The sequence below is a fragment of the Mastomys coucha genome, unplaced genomic scaffold (assembly GCF_008632895.1).
Source record: "Mastomys coucha isolate ucsf_1 unplaced genomic scaffold, UCSF_Mcou_1 pScaffold8, whole genome shotgun sequence".
NCBI classification, from domain to species: domain Eukaryota; kingdom Metazoa; phylum Chordata; class Mammalia; order Rodentia; family Muridae; genus Mastomys; species Mastomys coucha.
Window position 1 is genome coordinate 31,575,475 of NW_022196914.1, and position 20,160 is coordinate 31,595,634.

General features: G+C 42.3%; 2 long non-coding RNA genes across 2 annotated transcripts; one reads left to right on the forward strand and one right to left on the reverse strand.

Annotated features, from left to right (window-relative positions):
- Nucleotides 1-6,245: 6,245 nt before the first annotated feature.
- LOC116083633 lies at nt 6,246-14,738 on the reverse strand. The gene is made up of 3 exons (XR_004115820.1): nt 14,661-14,738; nt 8,587-8,722; nt 6,246-6,394 (listed from the first exon to the last, which is right to left on the reverse strand). It is a non-coding gene; the product is annotated as an uncharacterized LOC116083633 (long non-coding RNA).
- A 111-nt stretch (nt 14,739-14,849) lies between these two features.
- On the forward strand, nt 14,850-19,744 carry LOC116083537. The gene is made up of 2 exons (XR_004115765.1): nt 14,850-14,977; nt 19,509-19,744. It is a non-coding gene; the product is annotated as an uncharacterized LOC116083537 (long non-coding RNA).
- The last annotated feature ends 416 nt before the right edge of the window (nt 19,745-20,160 follow it).

The window sequence follows — 20,160 nt, forward strand, 5'->3', positions numbered from 1 at the left end:
AATAAGGCTGCTATGAACATGGTGGAGCATATGTCCTTATTACATGTTGGAGCATCTTTTGGGTATATATGCCCAGGAGTGGTATAGCTGGGTCCTCCAGAAATCTTAACTTTTCTTGCATGGACAAAGTGCTTGAATTGTTCATGCTTCTATAACTTTGTAAATTTGGAGATATACCTTCCTGTCTTAGTTATGGTTTCTATTCCTGCACAAAACATCATGACCAAGAAACAAGTTGGGGAGGAAAGGGTTTATTCAGCTTACACTTCCAAATTGCTGTTCATCACCAAAGCAAGTCAGGACTGGAACTAAGTAGGTCAGGAAGCAGGAGCTGACGCAGAAGCAATGGAGGGATGTTACTTACTGTCTTGCTTCCTCTGCCTTGCTCAGCTTGCTTTCTTATAGAACCCAGGACTACCAGCCCAGGGAAGGCACCAACCACAAAGGGCCCCAACTTCCCTACACAGAAATGGCTGCATCTACCACATGTCTATTAATTGTTGACTTGCTCATCCTTGCCTGACTCATACTCTGGCTGAAAAGAAAGCACTTAGATTCACACTTCCTAGAGCTCCATGGTTTTACCAGCCTAGTTCTCTGTTATTATGATTTCCCACAGCAATCTCCCCAACATGCTACTCTTTAAACTAAATCATGATCTGTCAAAAATGTGAGCTTGTGTAATGTCTTGCAATACAGCTGTCATCATACCTTCAAAGAGTCTTAGCAGTTATTTTTGTCTAGCAAGTGTAAGCCTAACAGGAAAGCAGAGATAGCTAAGCTGCATGGTACTGAAAAGTGCATCCTGGCTTGGTGCCCTGTAACCAGTCTGGTGCCTCCCATTGAAGCTTCATGGCCCAATACCTCCAGTGAATAGAATTTTGTCTCTGCTTAGGTTATCACAAAGCAAGCTGGGGCAGAGCAAGTACCATGAGCCAGGATGGGTGTAGGTAGAAGCAGAACAGAAGGTAAGCCCAGATTGGCTGTATTCACATGCATACCCTTCACAGTTAACCACAGTGTACAATGCCAGACCTTCCTAACTCTACTTTAAGAAGTGGAAATTCTGGCTCTTGCTTTTCAAGTCCTGATGGTCAGTGGGAAGGAGTAAGAGGTGGCTGAACTCATCCTTTTTGTAAGAAACCTATTCTGATGCTGACCCTTCTCAGGAAGATGGCTGACCTCCAATCATGAGGTTCTAACCCTTGTGGCCCATTCTCTTGCCTCACCTCAATACTGCCGCATTAGGGACACGTACGTGGAGAACGCTTTCGTACCATAGCAGATGGCTGAAGCAGTATGCCACAGACTGAGCAACCTAAGCTACACACACGCATTTCCCACAGACCTGAGGTTAAGAGACAAACATGAAGACAAAGTCAGTTCCGATGTACTCTCCTCCTGGCTTGCAGATGGCTGTTTTCTCACTGTGTTCTTTTGTGGTGTGGAGAGGAATCCAATAGCCTATGAATCCTAAAATAGGGGAGTTCTCCCTACCACATAAATTCAGTCATCTCCCTACAGCTACAAGTAGGTCTGCAAACTATAACACTTGATAGGACTCAGGCCATAATAGAGGCAAGATAGTAGTCACACTGAAAATGTATACCACCCCAGCATGTTGCACATGGTCCTTGTAGTCAGTATGTATCTAAGGGTGTCCTAAACCAGGTCAACACCAACATCTCCTCATCCCAGACATGGCACTTCTATCTTGGGGATGCTCTGTGCATCAGTATAAAAAGGAGAGCATTAGGCACTGGCTGCTCTCTCCCTCAGAGCTGTAGATGCAGGAGATCCTGCTCGAATGCAACGCTTTATTTCCATAGAGGCTGACAACTCTCAGCCTTTCCAAATGCAAGAGAAATTCTAGGTTAGTGACAATGAAACACAAATCAACCAATATTCTACAGGAAGCATGGGGGTGACATCTTCCTAGGGGCCAGCACCTTCTCTGAGTTTCAGGGTGCTCTTCCCAATCCAGAGTTCCACCTCTCCACAAGCTACACTTTGCTGGTATGAGGATACATTGAACCAGAAGGAGTTTGAAATGTTCTGTGAGAAGCAATTGTTCTCCGGGTCTCTAGGTCCTCATATCTACAGAACACTGGAGATTTCCAACTGGAGACGAGGCACATGCCGAGAAGGGAACAACACTGAAGAATGAGCATAGACTGTCACCATTGGCCCAGGAGCTCTTGAAGACCCCTCTGCAGGCAAGTGGCCAGTGCAGCCCAGTGGGGAGTCTCAGCACATGGGCTCTGCAGTGGAGCCTAGTGCTGGGTGAGCCCTGCCTGCGCAGCTCCCAAAGCCCTTTATGAGTATCTGGCTGCTGATCAGGTGGTGTGGGTAACAAACTATTGTGAAACAGAGTGAAAGGCAGATTGGATAAACAGAAAAGAAGGAAGGTAGAGGAAGAGGGGGTGATGCCCAAAGGAGAAAACATACACCAATTAATAAAATGCACTATAACTAATGTTCTCACAGAGATACGATGATACGTTATGAATCAGGCATAGTTAGCAGTAAAAAGATTCACAAAGCACAAAAATTGGTTGCTAAAAATAATACAGTAGAAATAAAAACAAAATTGAATGGGCTAGCTGAAAAACAAAGCTCAGGAAAGTGCCCAGATGAATGATAAAAAAAAAAAAACAACAAAGAAACAGATTCCAAAGAGCAGAGCCAGAAAAATTATGCAGTAGTTGAAACATGCATTACCCAAGCTATAGGGGTAGAAGCTGTAGAAGGAAAGGGAACAAACTATTAACAAAACTAAAGTCCCAAAACAGAAGGCTGTAAGCCACAGAGTGAAGGAACAGGCTGCAGCAGGTCCCATGAAGCGGTGAGCCACCAAACTTCAGTGCACTGATGAAGAAGTCTTGGAAAGTGAAGAGACATCAGGCAGAATATGTAGTAGCATCCCAGAGCCAGGCAGAACTTCTCTAAACACCTTTACATTGTATCTACTTATAAAACTATGCTTAGCCAAATGAGTGAGTAGTTACAAAGATTTCACACTTGGAAAATAATTTTACTTCTTAAAATGTTTCTTAGAATATACTTGAGTAGATGACCCTAAGACTTTAGGCTGACAAAAGGTAAATGGTTGAGCACAGACAGCAAGCAAGTCTAAGCAAAGGTCAGCAGAGGCAGCACAGGCAGGCTACCACCCTGGGGGAGATGAGAAGCAGTTGGGTCTGAGGTTTCCAGAGGGAGGGATCTAAAGAGAAGAAGAGGGAAGAAACTGACAGAGACTTTCATGTGCTTGAATTCAGTGAAAAGAACTCAATCAAAAATAATGCAATTATCAACCCCCCAAAAATCCAAATTGTTGATTAAGAGATGGGTCAATTACAGCGTAGGTCTTAGTTAAGTCTTAGTTAAGGATTTTGACCTAATTTAAAAGTTTGTTTTATTTGTGTCCTGGTTAGTTTTAACTGACAAGGTACACCCAGACACCAGAGATTGCCCTTTTCAGATTGGCTTGTGGGCTTGTCCATCTTGATTATTAATTGGTATAAGAGAGCCTAGCCTACTATGGGTGGCACCATCCCCTGGGCTCGTGGTTTGGGGCTATTTATAACAGCTGGCAAAGCAAGAGCCAGAGCAGGGTGGCAAGTAATGTTCCTTCATGGTTCTGCTGCCAGCTCCTGCTTGTGTTCTTACTTTGACTTCCTCAGTGATGGACAGGGACTTGGACATATAGGCCAAATAAACCCTTTCTTTCCCTAGACCAGTGGTCCCCAACCTTCTTAATGCTGTGACCCTTTAATACAGTCCCTCATGTTCTATTAAGCCCCAACAACAGAATTATTCCATTGCTACATTTTAACTCTAATTTTGCTACTGTTATGAATTGTAATGTAAACATCTGATATGCAGGATGTATTTTCATTGTTACCAAGTGAGTCAAAGGGGTTGTGACCCACAGATTGAGAATCACTGCCCTAGGCTGTTTTCCTTAAGCTCGTTTTTTATCATAATGACAGAATAAAATTAAAACAAGTAGTAAATTAACCAAAAAAATAAAAGCTAAACTAGGAAAGAATTTAAATTCATTGTTTTCCTTTTCAAAAGGTGACTTTTCTTTCATTTGTTGTTAAACTCTGTGGATACTGAGGTCATTACACATGATTTCTTCCACTGAAACAGTTCAAAGCACTGTGGAAAACAGATCTTTGGTCTTTGGTGTGAGACCCAAATATAAGTGTTTGATATCACAGCAGAACATGAAGGTACTACAAACCACCAGGCTTACAGAACTCTGGCAGGTTGCAACTTGAAGAATGTTGCTGTCCAAAGCTGGGATATTTTAAGTCCCAATAAGGATAACCACACATTGTTCTAAAGTGTCTTTGTTCATCAAGATTCTAAATGAAAGAAAATGTCATCACAAGGAACTCCACTTGTATTGAAAACAGACAAGCTTGCAGATCCATTCATTTTCATGGCCTTCATTCATCTCTCCTGTCCTTCCTCACACCTGATCCCGAATCCTCCATTCCCCTTTCCATTACCCCTCCCTCCTGGGTCCCTCTCTCTATCTGCTCTTATGACTGTTTTATTTCCCCCTCTAAGTGAGATTCAACCATCCTTGATTGGGCCTTCCTTCTTGTTTAGCTTCTTTGGATCTGTGGAGTGTAACATGTTACCTGAATTTTAGAGCTAATATCCACTTGTAAGTGAGTACATACCATGCATGTCCTTTTGGGACTCAGTTAACTCACCCAGGATGAAATTTTCAAGTTCCATTCATTTGACTGCAGAATTCATGATGTCTTTGTTTTAAATAGTATTTGAGTTGTATTGAATAGAATCTGAATAATATTCCATTGTGTAGATGTACCAGATTTTTTTATCCATTCTTCAGCTGAGGGACATCTAGGTTGTTTCCAGTTTCTGGCTATTACAAATAAAATTGCTTATGAACATAGTTGAGCAAGTGTCTTTGTGGGATGCTGGAGCATCTTTTGGGTATGTGTCCAGGAGTGGTATAGCTGGGTCTTGAGGAAGAACTATTCCCAGTTTTCTGCGAAACTGCCAAATTGATTTCCAAAGTGGCTGTACAAGTTTGCAGTCTCACCAGCAATGGAGGAGTATTCCCCTTGCTCCACATCCTCACCAGCATGTGCTATCTCTTGAATTTTTTATCTTAGCTATTCTTAAGGATGTAAGATGGGACCTCAGTGATGTTTTAATTTCCATTTCCCTGATGAGAGGTGGGGACATCTCCAGGATGAGATAGATAGAGACATCAGATAAGGGAGGCAACAAGAATCAATGGGGGTGACTTAGTTGTAACTTACGACACTGGGAATATGGAACCTGCAATGGCCACCTCCTGTAGCCAGACAGGAAATCCAGTGGAGCAAGACACTAACCTACCCACAAAAATTTCAACCCAAAAGGTATCCTGTCTACAAGAAATCCAGGCATGAGGTGGGGTGGGGGGTAGAATAGAAACTCAGGGAATACTCAACCAATAACTGGCCCAACTTGAGACCCATCCCATGGGCAAGCACTAATCCCTAACAGTATTGATGATACTTAGTTATGCTTGCAGACAAAAGCATGTTGTCCTCTAAAAGGCTCCACCCAGCAGCTGACTCAGACAGATACAGACACCCACCCCCAAACAGTAGAGGAAGGATTGAAGGCACTTAAGGGGATGGGAACCCCACAGGAAAATCAACAGAGCTAACTAACCTAGATTCTAGGGGTCTCAGAGTCTCAGCCTCCAACCAAAGAGTATACTAGGGCTGGACCTAGGTCTCCCCACACATATGTAGCAGATGTGCAGCTTGGTCTTCATGTGGGTCCCAAACAACTGGAACAGGGCCTATCCTAAAACCTATTGCCTGTACATGGGATATGTTCTTCCATCTGGACTGATTTGTCTGCCCTGAACAGGAGAGGAATGGCCTAGCGACTCTGTATCAGGGTAGGGGGATATCCAGGGGCCACCCACTCAGAGGAGAAGGGGAGGAGGGATGGGGGAAGGACTGTGGGAGGGGGTAACTGGGAGAGGGGCATTGAGTGGGATGTAAAGTGAATAATTTAAAAATAAAAAAAAAGAAAAGAGAACAAAAGGAAAGAAAAGGAAACAAGACAAAAGAAAAGGAAAAACTTACAAACTAGACTGGCTGCAACCTCCACAGCTGCACTCCAGCAGCCTGGAGAAACATTCCTCACACAAATCCTGGAGGTGACAGATGAAGGTAGTTAAGTTATCACCACTACACTTTCCTTAAATACTGTTTATTTAAAAATTCCATACAGTTTATAATAATCACATTTGTCCACTGTGACTTTCTTCCAACTCTCTGTATAGACTGCCTGCCTCTCTGTCTCTCTTGCAACTCCATGTCCTCTTTTCTTCCTGTTAAATAACCTACAAAAGATGAATTTATCCAGTTATTGATCATTGATTACTTTCCACATCAAAGAATGTCAGAGATAACTGCTTCAGACCCAAGGACATAGACACCTTAGAAGTGTTTATCTGCAGGGAAAAAAAATCAAACTTCAGTTTGATGGAGCCTCTGGATCCACTTATCAATTCGTAGGAGTCATGAGGGACCAAGCTTAATGATAACACAGAATTCAAATAATCAAAATTAAGGATCTGGGAATCTCTAGAGGACAAATGTTTCTATTTCTTTAATAAATTGTAAGGAAAACAAATAAAACCAGGATGGAGGTAGAATTTACACTCTGAAAGAGAACTTCCCTCTCCCCCAGGAGAACTTGTCTCCAGGGTAGACATGGAGGCTCCCAGCCTTACATCCTTGGCCTCAGGCACATAAGAATCTCACACCTGGGGATCCATCCCATGGATGGGCACCAAACCCACTATTACTAATGTTATGTTGTGCTTTTAGACATGAGCCTAGCATGGCTCTGAGAGTCTCTACTAGCAGCTGACTGAGACAGATGCAGATACTTATAGCCAACCATTGGACTGAGGTAGGGGACCCCTGTGGAAGAGTTAGAGGAAAGACTGAAGGAGCTGAAGGGAATGGCAACCCCATAGGAAGAACAACAGTGTCAACAAACCAGGACTCCTGGGAGCTCCCAGAGACTAAGCCACCAACCAAAGAACATACACAGGCTTGTCTGAGCCATCCCCCACTGCTACCCACACATGTAGCTGAGGACTGACTGCCTTGGCTAATCCTGTAGAGACTTGAGGCACTCAGAGAAAGGGGATGTTGTGGGGGTGACACCCTCTCAGAGGCGAAGGAGAAGGCGGATGGGGTAAAGAATTCTGAGAGGGGAGCCAGGAGGAAGGGCAACATTTGGAATGAAAATAAATAAAATGAAAAAAAAATGAATCTCACATCCACAAAGGAGCCATTCATCTCTGCTAAGAGTTTCGAGCTGTGAGCCCTTCTTCCTCAAGACTCAGAAGTGATGCAGAACCCTTTGCTCATACACTTCCTGTGTACCTCACCTACCTTCAATGGCAGTGGAGAGGTCTGCCTCCCAGGGTCTTCTTCCCCTCCTCCTCTCTCTAAGCCCCCTCCTGTGTCTTCCTCTCACACATGGCTCCCCTTACAGTTCCTGATCAGAACCCTAGAAGAGTGACTCTATTCTCCATGTAAACTGCTTGTCCTGAAGGCCCTGTTAGTGACAGGAAGCTGCAGTCAGGGAGCAGAAGCTCAGCTGATGTTGCAGAAAGTCTGGGTTTCCCTCTCTCCCTTCACAAAAGCATCCCTCCTAAGGTGTCATGATACTTTTAACCATAAGTCACCAGTCAGATATTAATAGAATATAAAGTCCTCTGTATTAGCAGCGGCTTGGTTTTAGGAGAAAGGATGCTTCAAATGTCTTTATCTGGGCTGGGAAGATGGTCATGGTCAATAGAGTCTGCTGCTCTTAGGGAAGATCTGAAACTTCAGTTCAGTTTGCAAGACTCACAGGCTCACACAGCCACCTGTAACTTAAACTTAGGAAATCTAACCCCTTCTTTTGGCCTCTGTGAGTAACAATGTTTACATGTGCATTCTGATACACGTGGTAAAAAATAAATTCCTTTATCTAGTTGTTTACCCCAAGAATTAAAGTTATAAAAAATATCAGTTATCACAAATATTAACATTTTAACAGAAAATGAGGCTAAAGTCATCTTTTAGGAAGAAAAAATAGGAAAAAATGTTTTTCTGGAAAAAAATGCCATTTTTATCTATAATAGTTTCTACTTTTAAAACTCCAAGAATAAGGAAAATGTGGCCTCTGTAATATGGAATCACAGTTTCATGGGTTTGGCACAATTAATAGTAATTGATTACACTGCTACTTGGGAAGTGTACCTCTTTGGATATTTGATATTTAATATAAGGTAAGTGTGTATGTGAATTAAGAGTTACATATCAGTGAGGACACAGGCAGGAAATAGTTTCCTCATCTGTTTACATAGTGACTCCAAAGGACATGGGGCACAGGAAGGGTAAGAGAGCAAGTCAGAAGTGGCAAGAGCTGGAGGTTTGCAATTTCTGCAGCCTTATTGGTTTGAGGAGACAGTAATCCTGGCAGAGGGCCTTCTTCCCAGCATAGCAGGGGTCAGGAGGATGCCCTGCCTACCTGTGACCAGTACCTTAGCACTGGCTCATGCGTGAGAGGACAGGAGCATGGCAATCTCCCTCTTCACACCAGCTACACTTCGCATTGTGTGACTTCAATCCAGGATGCATGGTAGATGTTTGTCTGTTGGGTAGTCCTGGAGAGGAGCAGAAACGGACAAAAGGCCACTCACTGGAGGCCAAGGAGGCCATCAGTGAAAAGCCAGTACCCAGGCTTGTACATTTGCTCTTTTGCGCTAGGCTCCATATTTCTTTCTAAACATGGCTACCCTAATGCGTCTGGACTAGAGGGTAAGCCTATAGTTGTTCTATATTTCGTTCCTCCTTCACTGCCCGTTACTGCTGTTGATACAACCTAAACTAAAGAATGACAGAGGCTCCTAGCATTTTATTTTGTTGTTCAAACTTGCAGGTGTTCCAGTTAAACTTCTAGATTGTCATCAAATAGTTGAAGACACTCTATCTGGAGCATGACAAGGCATCACATATGGTGCAGTGTATGATGTCCGGATGAGCTGCCAGCTGATTCAGTGATCTATACAAATGTTAACAACTACATCATTTGAAGCACTGTGTCTGTCAGGTCTATCTCTTCTCTATCCCTACAGAGAACTTACAGACTGAAACTTATAGATGCTGAACTAAGCAGGAGCTAAGAGTCATAGTTTAAGGACTACCCCTCTGTGCAGGGACCCCAGCTGACTGGTAGAAATAGATTGGTGTAATAGTTACCCTTAAGTTTTTCCATGTACAAGACCTACTGTGCTATATTATAGGAAAGAACATCCCCAGAAAAGTGCATTTGGACTGTGTTGTCATCCCAACCACATCCCGGCTCCCTGGCTTACAGTCATCAGATAATTGATCTGTTTGCCAAGATACAGCAGTTGGAAAAGTATGGCAAGAATCATCTTGGTTCACTCTCCTGTTTTGATTGGCACGGGGTCATGGTTTACTCTGACATTTCCTAACTCTGGCCACTGTTGTGTTTCTTCATTAAATTTTCTTTAGTCATTGTTTGAACAATCATTTACTGGTTGTTCTAATAATGATGAATGCTTTATAAGAGTTAACTTTCTCTGATTATGAAGTAATATTCTGCATGGGAGTGAAAGTCAGGGTGGAAGGCAAAAATGGGAAATTCTTGAGTTTTAAATATTTTAAGCTTTATATTTTATGTGTTTGAGTGTTTGCCCGCCTGATGTATGTACACCATGTATGGATGGACCCTGTTGCCTGGAAAGGTCAGAAGAGGTGGTAAGATCACTTGGAACTGGAGTTATGGGTGGTTGTGTGCCAACATATAGGTACTAGAGACAAACTCAGGTCCTCTGCAAGAGCAAAAGTTGCTCTAGATAAATGAGCCACCCCTACAATACCAAACTCTTGATGTTTAATGGAACTTAAATATTGAGATTTGATGAGATTGCCTAAGAAAAAGCTTCATGGGTAGAAGAGAGGTTTGAAGGAAAGAAATCTGAAGACCCTCTGCTTTGAGAGATGAGAAACTGTGGTTCAAGAAGCCTCTGGAGGATGGAAAGGGATTCTGGGTGTCTAGCCTTCTAGTCTGGTGCAGTGACAGTTAATAAAAACAAAAGAGGTCATGAATTTGAAAGAGAGCTATGAGGGGTTTGGGTTTGGAGGGAGAAAGGAGAAGGGATTATTTTTTAATTACCAAGTTATTTTTTGATACCAAAATTTTTTAAAAGTTAGAGCTGGCCGGGCAGTGGTGGCACATGCCTTTAATCCCAGCACTTGAGAGGCAGAGGCAGGCGGATTTCTGAGTTTGAGGCCAGCCTGGTCTACAGAGTGAGTTCCAGGACAGCCAAGGCTACACAGAGAAACCCTGTCTTGAAAAAACAAAAACAAACAAACAAAAAGTTAGAACTGACTATTATGTGTTTGCATGAAAGGTTCACTCACATTTTATTAAATAAGTCCAGGAGGGCATCACTGCACTGTTCCATAAGTCACCTCTGTACTCATTCGTGGAAATACATGTGACACACACACTCAGGCATGTATGTATAGAAATAAGATGGTAAGAACACATTCATGCATCTCTCCACCTGCAGTCCTGTATGTGTGGTAGCACATGATTCTAAGCTAGGGTTGCCAAAGCTGCCCACCCAGTTTGCTTTGATAAATTTAACATTTCAATTATATGAAAGCTCACTGGCTATTTCACCACTGAATATATTGACAAGGTCTTTCATCCTATATTCTCATTGAAATTCCAGGAACCAACTGTTCAACCATAATTATATCAAATGGGAAGGAAAAAAAAATGAGTAAGTGGGCAACTCGCCGGCTGAGGACTGAACATGAGCCCCGTGTTTCTGAGCTCTGCATAGCAGATTGTCCACTAGTTAGATGCTTATGGCTGCTTATTTTTAGTGGCCAAGGATCTGGATATACTTAGTCAGTACCTCAAGCTCCAAGGTCTCTGAAAAGGATATGCCCAATGTTTCTTAGAGGCAGATCTGCCCCAGACTAACTCATGTGGCTCTGGGTGGCTCCTAATCCTCACTGGCTGCTGCCAAGACATCAGGTCCTTGCACCTGGGCCTCTGCAGGGGACAGCTCCCAACCTGGCATCTGGCTTCCACTAGCTAGAGAGTGAGAAAATATTCAAGATGGGAGCCAGCATTTTGTATCCCAGAGGTGTCTTCCCATCACTTTTGTCCACAGTTCGTTATGCAAATTGTATTAGATTCTTTAGAAGGTAGGCATTAAATCCAGGCAATTCATACTCTTCTGGGGGAAGGGCCACAGGAGTCTGCATAGTACAAAGGGGAAAACTAGGGCCTCTCTGAGAGGCTTCCTCCTACAGGTAAACTGAGGAACTGCATTTCTTATACAAAAATCCGTGGTTATCTGACTTGGGATTTGATTGGGTTTCTGATGTTCCATAACTGCTTCTGGCTACAAACTTAGAGGCTCTGCCTGCGCACATCTGGAACCTGGCATGCAATGGGGAAACAGTTACAATGGATTCCCCACTGTGGTGATCTTTCCCTACATCTCGGCTCCACACAACACATTTCAACTGAGCAGCAGCCCCCTAGCAGGGAACAGTAACTTGGCAGTGCAGGTTATTTTAATGAACACTTTAAACTAAGTCTCCACCATCTGTTCTGCTTCCTAATTACAAACCTACACTCATTTGCAGTCGCATCATTAAAAGAGAGATGCTGGCAAAGTGTGCTAAGCACTTGTCTAGCAGGTCCTCCTGCTTCTCATCTTGTGATACCCTGAAGTCCAAGGCACCTCGATTTGGGTGAAGACACAAATACACACACACAGACACACAGACACACAGACACACAGATACACACACACACACACACACACACACACACACACACACACACACACACACTGGCTGTACAGCATTTATCTATGAGGTTTCAGTCTTTCTTCTTGTCTTGTTCTTTATCTCTTTGACTCTCTCCCTGTAAAAAGGAATTCTCTTTAAGAAGGATTTTACATTTCGAATTCCTCAAGTGTCTTTGGTAACTTTAGCTTGCTTTTGGGATAAAGGAAGGATTTCAGTAGAAAAAACCCTTTAGTAGGAATTAAGTTGATTTGCTTAACGTAAATTTATATATCTTCCCTGTGAGTGAAGTGAGATGTTTTGGAAAATTTAACCCTTCTTATGCTGGATTGCTTCTTAGGTGAACTTTAAGCCAAATTAACAGATCTCAAGGAAGATGTAGCTTCCACAGTAATCTGCCCAGATTAACAAGATTGTAGCCAGCTCTGCCTCTGTGAGGAGTTAACAATAGAGAAGGCACAGAGGTTCATCAGGTGAGAGGACACCGGGAATTGCAGATTATCATTGCAGGGCTTCAACAGAAGGCCACCCGAAGGCCAGCAGCTTTCAGAGCTCTGTGAACAGCGGCCCATGTTACCAGAACATAGTAAAGAATTACACAGCCCACATCTGTCCACCAGGGTACCCAGAGAGCAACCCACATGATTGCATGCTTCTTTTAAGTCAGCAGAGAGATCCATGACATCTACTTAGTAGCTCTAGGCTGTTCCTTTAGATCTGTTTGTCCCCCAAATCTGTAGGGGAACAAACAACCCTGAAAATTGATTCTGTATGGTTAGAATTATACCTACATCCATACCACGGACAAACAATATGACAAGAAGCTTGCAAGGAGCCACGAGAGAGAAAACAAGCCTCGGGGTTGTTAGAATCCCAAAGCTCTAGAAAACAAAACAAGCAAAACAAGCAAACAATGAAACAAAAACTAAAATCAGGGTCTTTTCTTTTGCTCTCAGTTTAGTATTCAAGATCCTTTCTTAACGTCCCACTTACACTTTTACACTGGCCTAAGGATGAGCAGTGCCCCTGCTAGGCAAGGTCACCTCACTGGCAGTTTCTCACAACACCTCAAAATTCTTTTTAGAGGGGATCATGTGTTTAGGTACTTTTAGTTCTATAATAAACAGTTAAGAAACAGTTTCACAAAACCTGCTTCTGATGGGCAACTATATCCTCCTCTGTCATTCATGGGCTTGTAAAATACCGAGTTTCAAGGATAACTGGAACATGGGGGTTTTATAGCTGTGAGCCCAAGAAGGACCGATATCACAGCAAGGATGTGAACTCAGGGCAGGACGCTCTTGCCTCAGTGTGAAGCTGTGAGATGCTCAACTCCCTGCATAGTGACTGTTCTACATTGTGGGTGGCGGGAGAGTCTTCTCCTAGGCACTCCATTTCTCACCACAGAAACTCGGTCTTCATACCCGTCTCTTATGAGAATGGTGCTCTTGACCATGGCTGGAGAAGAACTTGTGATTAGGGAAGAGATTCAGAACAGAGAGGAGCAGGACAACTCATTCCAAGGTGGAGATGACAAGGGTAAGCAGCTGGGCAAGTGTAGGAAATAAGACACGTTTTGGTGTTGCTGTCACCAGTGATGGCAAACTGTGATGCTAATGAGTTCCTCAAGAGTGACTTCTCTTTTGAGCGAAGTGCATCCTTCAGACATGGCTGCTTTTTTTTCTCCCTAAGTGACTCTTTGATCAACTAATTTCACCTTGAAAGCTTCATGAAGCTTAGGGTCCCCAGAAAGTGTTCCAAGCCTAGATGTAAAGCATTGAAGTGGAACCCAAAAGGCCTACAACTACTCATGCAGCATCCCCTAGCCCGCACCTCCACAAGCGGGCTGCCCACAGACCTATTTTTACTATGTACTCCCAAGATGCCATCTTAATGCCCAGATGTAGAGGGTGAGCTCCACATCTGAGCTAGGAGCATCACTGAGCCGGTAGAGTGTTCTTATTACCTATACTCTGATCTCTGGCACCTTCATAAAAAATCCTGAAGCTGAAGAAATGACTTAACATGGTCATAAGTGCTTGCTGCCCTTCCAAAGGAGCCTGAATTTGATTCCTAGCACCTCTGTGGTGACTCATAACCATCTGTAAGTCCAGTTCTCAGGGGTCCTGATGTCTTCTCTGGCCTCCAAGAACACCAGGCACACACATGGTTCATTACATCTAGGCAAAACACTCATATACATAAAATAAAAATAAATAGGAAAGAAATCCTGTTGAATTAATTACCTCCATAGTTGTAAGATATACAGAACTTATAATCCACAGAGTTGAGAGAAAAGATTTAGGTGCTAATGAAAAAATCTGTGAGTCTTCTCACATTTAAATGGCAAAATAAAATAGCCCTCACTTCCCTAGTGTATGCAACTGTCCTGTTCTTAGTAGTAAACATTTAGTCATCAATGCATGTGAGGCCCACACAGGAAACTCCACTAGTGGTCAACAGCGTGCACCGTGCGGCTGTAATACAATTTGGCTTTCCCTTCTTCTTAGTGTAGAAAATACACACAAATATTGACAAACTCACTTGTGCAAGCCATCATAACAGATTTTTAAAAGTTGGGCCAGCAATACAGGGCCAGAAATACAAGATTGGGGTGTGTTCAGAGAGGTTTTTGGAATTTGATTTCTTTAACAGGGAATTGCAAATCATTATTTCTAAGTAAAGGAGATAAGATGGATGGGAAGAAGGTTTCGAAAACATTGTCACTGTCAGTTTTACCTAGACAATGGATGGTCTGTCCTTGGTGCTCATTCCTGTTTCTGTGGACAGCCTGAGGAGTGGCTGGGAGATACTGACTAGGGAGTCAGCCTTCACATCAAGCAGCATGATGCAAGATGAGATCATTTTTATGACGTCACAAGGGAAGAGGTAAAGACGTGGCAGGTGATGTGATGAGTATCATCAGGGGTTAGAGTGGGGTGTCTCTCAGTCTCCAGAACAATAATGAGTCACTGCAGATGACTACTGAATGAAGCTTCTTGCCAGCATTGCCACTCGGAGATGGTTGGAGTGAATGCAGGGATTGCGCAGCACTGGTATTTATTTATCTTTTGTTGTGAAATATTAAAACAGGGATTTAGGAATGGAGGTCAGAGGCAACAGGACCTTGGCAGAGGTGCTGCTGCCACAGCGGGGGGTGGGGGGGGTTGGAGACGGGCAAGTGTCTGACAGAGAGAAGCAGCCTGTCTCCTCTCTGTTTACATTTTTCTTAACAGGATACTGGTGGAGCTAGCTCATTCCACACTCCCTTTTCATCCTTTGAAAACGAGGATAGAGAGGCTTTGTAAAGCCCTATTAGCTAAGCAAATGAGCAGCCCATGTGGAAAGGCAATTATAATTTTACTTTTTGCCACAGAACTCACACAGGATACTTCTCATGGCCACATGCAAAGGTCGAATATATTTTTATAGGTAAGGAAGGACGCAATATGTCAAAACAGTTCTTGGTAAGAAAGGTAAATTATTAATCTTAAGGTTGCTGTTAACGTTAAGCAACACCAGGCTTCAGCAGTGACCTTGAGAGTAGGAGGAGGGAGTAAGATTATCTTAACAGGAGTTCCCTCATTTCGCAGCTTCTGTGGGCATTTACAGTACTATTCAATATGGACTTTTAATCTTAAATGCCTAAGAAGTCACCTTGTCTTTAGCATACCCACAACAATTTAAGGAACTATTAAACAACACTCTTATGGAGCTTGTGTGAAGCTGTTGTGTGAAGCTGAGTAGTTAAAAGTATCTGTAATTTTAATTATGGGCAACCCATTCTGCTATTTAGCATGAAGCTGAAAGACATTTTTACTCTTATTAACTGCTCCAGGTGTTTTATTGCATTCATTTCTGGCTACAATGTTAAAACTGCTAGCTGGGCTTATCCCGCTATTAGCTCAGCCATGACAAATCCCCGAGATGTCACTGCTAATTGCATGCTCGAGGCCACACACAATGGGGGAATGTGATCATTTCTTCTTAGCTATCTATTTAGAGATTGTTCCTGTTGGTTGAGTAAAAATCATTTCTAAAACTGTCAGCTTATCGGATTAAACTTCTGCATTTTCATAGATGTGGTCCAGAGGCCTCCTCGGAGTCTGCTCTTGTCTCTGTGTTGAGCTAACCGCTGGCACTTACCCTGCAGAGGAACTATTGATAGAATGTTCACTTTGAGAGGAATCCATCAGTATTTGTGAGAGTTTCCCAGGGCCTTCTCACCTGAGTGAGAAGTCTTGACCACTGTATGGAATTGTGGGGAAGAGAAAGCATCCCTTTCGTGCTTGGTACAATCATAGCTCCTAGAACACTTGAAAACGTTCAGGTGGCTGCCTGTCCAGAGCCTTTTGCACCCTCTGTAGATCTGTAGGTTTGTGTTATGAAAGATTTCCACAGGCACAAATACTTTTGAATCACAGACAAATTACCCAGATCCTGCCAAATATTTGTGCCAAAATTATGGTAATTATATGTCCCCCAAGTATTAATTCCTGCCAACATTTGAGATGATCTTCATAATCCTTGAATATTCTAAGATGAAAACAGAGACAAGAAGAAAATAATGAGCTGGGGCTCAATTGGTAAAAAAATAATTTTTGACTGTTGAAAAAAGGCTCAAGGTATCCCATAAAACCATGAAAAGTGAACTTTCTATCTTTATAGTGGAGTCAAAGATGATAAAAATGAAGAAATCAATAATGTCTGTCCATCAACAATGCATGTGCCTGTCTACTGACCACCACTCTGTGGGACACAGCATTCTGTAGCGTGTGTGTGTGTGTGTGTGTGTGTGTGTGTGTGTGTGTGTGTGAGCTAGATGAACCTAGAGCTCATCATACCAGCTAGAATGGCTGAGAGGGGGGAGTCTATCAGTAATTGGAAAAGTTTGGCTGGGCATTCTCTCCCAGCTACAAAACCTTTATCCGTTTGTCTACTCTGCACCCCTTAGTGCTTGGGTTACATGTGTATAGCTCAATACCTGGTTTGTATGTGGATACTGGGGATCTAAGCTAGGGTTTTTATGCTTGTGTGGAGAACCTTGCCTGCAGAGACATCTTCCCAATCCTTACATGGCACACTTTGTATTCCTGTGGCCACCTTGGATGGGACTTCATTCCTGGGAAATAACTTGAAATCTTCCTCAGTAATTCTTGCTAAGAAAATTAGGCTAAAGCAAAAAAAAAAAAAAAAAATCTTTCTCTTAGACAGAAAGTGATACCTAATTTGTCTTAATTCCCTTGAAGGTAAAATAATTATAAAAGCAAAATGGTCAAGTTAAAGTGAATTTCAGGTCAACCGGGCCACAAAGCCCTGAGAAACTGGACAAGGCCTTTATTCTGTCCGAAACTTCTCCTTCATGGAGGCCAAAGCAGCAATAGTAGGTATCCTGACATTGGAGAGGGTCTCTTATCTCCATGAATCTATGGGTATGCTGAGAGGCAAATGGATTTTCTGAAAAAGAACACTGCAAAAAGAATTCTTATATAGCCTATAGAATATACACTGTCTATATTCTTATTATATATCCATTTATGCATAATTTCAAATTAAAACTTAATGGATATTTGAGTAGACAGGTGGATGGCTAGCTAGCTAGATGGATAGATATCACATAGCTATCATGCACAGTGCAAACAGAGCACAGTACCTAATTTAAGGAACACAAGGATGGAAGGATAAAACTAATCCAGTCCACCATCTGGCCAATAATGTTCAGAAACAGGAAACAAGTTCAATGCCTTTATGGCAAGGCCTATGTTTGATATTAGAGACTCTAAGTTAAAAGAAAGGAATATTATTATACATTTTTACAGCTGCCTTACCACATATCTTTGGGTAGACCTACCTTCTTTTATAAAAAGAAAACATTTTTCATACATTTTTATAGTAAAGAAAATCTTTTGTCAATTTATAGCTCTGTCCAATTATGTATTAATTATTTCAGAATTATAAAATCTGAGTCTCAAAGAAGAATTATGTCTGTTTACCCAACTATAGCCAAGGCTTATACAAACCAACTGATAAATTTGGCATTCTGCCAAATCACTCTCTTTTGGTCCAAGTATTTAATTTTTTTCTAATTACTGGTATTGCAATGTTACACGCAACAGGACACATTTTACTGAGATTGTCACAGTGCCACAGGCAGCACACAAGGGTGGCAGGACAGCTCGCTTATCATAGGTAGTGCTAACGAGAAGGGCTCACTCATGGTTCTCCAAGGCCAGACAGCGACTATCACAGAGTACTCTACAGTGGGAGAAAAGCCACTGTGAGTGTGTGCAGCTCTGATCCTTTGTCGTCACCATTGCTGTAATTTAGCATGTCTTCATGTTCTCATACTGACAGCAGTCACATCCCGTCGGCTCATGCTGTGTGTTATAAATGTGACCCAAGACTGCAAACATAAGATGGCACATCTAAAAATTCCTGTAAGTCCCAGAATCTGCTAGAACAGAAGACTGACTGGAGTTTCAGCAACCCTAGTGATGATGGGAATGATCCCCCCGCCTCACTTGTTTACTGGTTTGTGGGTCCATTCTGTGTTATTTATGGAATCTTGAGATTCATTGGATTTCTAAGATCCTGGTCTTTGATGACTTCTGAATCATAATTTGACATAACTTCTTTCTTTTAGATGAGGCACAGGAGATGAACATTCTAGAAAAACTGTAGTTTGGGTTTGAACTTAGGTCTTCTCCAGAGCAAGTTGTACACATTACAATTTCTTCTTGTAGCAGCACAGCAGTGGCTTCAAACTCTAGCTGTAGGCAACCCGGTGCCACGGGGGAGACCACGAAGCTCGCCTATGCTGTTGTTCTGTTGGAGCGGATTTTCTTTTCTTGCTCTCTTCTTGGCTTTCCCAAAGTTTGCTTGTTTCTCATTTGACCTTTGGCCTCATTTTCCAGTTCCCCTCCATCCATGAATATGTATTTCCCCAACAGTCACTTTAGAAGTTAAGGGTCAGTGCATCCTGTGAGACTGTTTTACTATGGACAGACTCAGTTTACAATAGAGATGTGGCATAAGGTCCTGCATGATATCTGTGTATTGTCTAGCGATTGGTCCAGGCCGGAGAGCTGAGTATGGATCCAGGATATTATTGGTCTCTCTAGTTCCTGGACAGACACAGCTTGTACATACCCTAGCCTTCAGCAATTCCAGTGAGTCCATGAGTTCTGACATCTTTGGGGGAAATCCTTTTAGCTAAACTTATGAGGGGTTGTTATGCTACTTATAGTAAGGATCCTACTGGATTTGTTTTCCAAGCAGTATTTTAATTACATATATGGGGAAAAGTAGGATGCTGTGTCATGACCAAGGGGCTTGGTCCTAGCCTGGTGAGCACATCAGCAAAGGCTTCTTGGAAGACCTTTGTGGGTATTTTGTTGAGAATCATTGCATCTATGCTTATTAGGAAATTTCTATGGTTTTATTGTTGTTAAGTCCTTATCTGGTTTTGGAACAAGGGTAATACTGGTTTCATAGAAGTGGTTTGACAGAGCAGTGTACTAGTTACCTTTCTGATGCTATTAAACATTACAAATACCTTAAGTAATGAAAAGTTTATTTGGACTTCAGATTTCAGAGTGAAGACAGCCACCACACTGGGCATGCATGGCAGCAGGAATCGGAAAGATCACATCCTCAATAGCAGACATGCAGCTGAGCATGTGAGCTGGAACTACAGTGAGGTTAAACACTCACAAAGGCCTTCTCTCATAAAAGCTTCCCCAAACAGCACCAGCAACAGAGGGTCACATGTTCAAATACCAGAGCCAAGGGGTGTCACTTTCTATTAAAACCACCATGAGCCATTTGTTTCTTTCTCCCTATTTTATGAAATAGTTTGAAGAGTATTGGTGCTAGGTCCTCCTAAAAATACACTAAGATTCAACAATGAGTCTGTCCCATTAGGACTTTTCTTTCTGAAGATGTTTTAGTTACAGCTTCAGGTTTGTTGCTTGTATATGCATATTTAGGTGAAAGGTCTACTTAAAGACGAGAATAAGGTAGCATTAAAGATAGTCATAATCATTGAATCACCCTGTTTGTCTTACGAAAGTGAGAGCACCAATGTTTGGTTCATCAATACTTAGAAGTTTCGTATTATCATGATGAATTGTTCCCTTTATTAAAACACTGGCCTTCTTTGTTTCTGATGATGATATTTTGACAATATTTTGTCTCAAGTCTACTTGACCAGAAATGAAAACAGCTTTTATAGCATGTC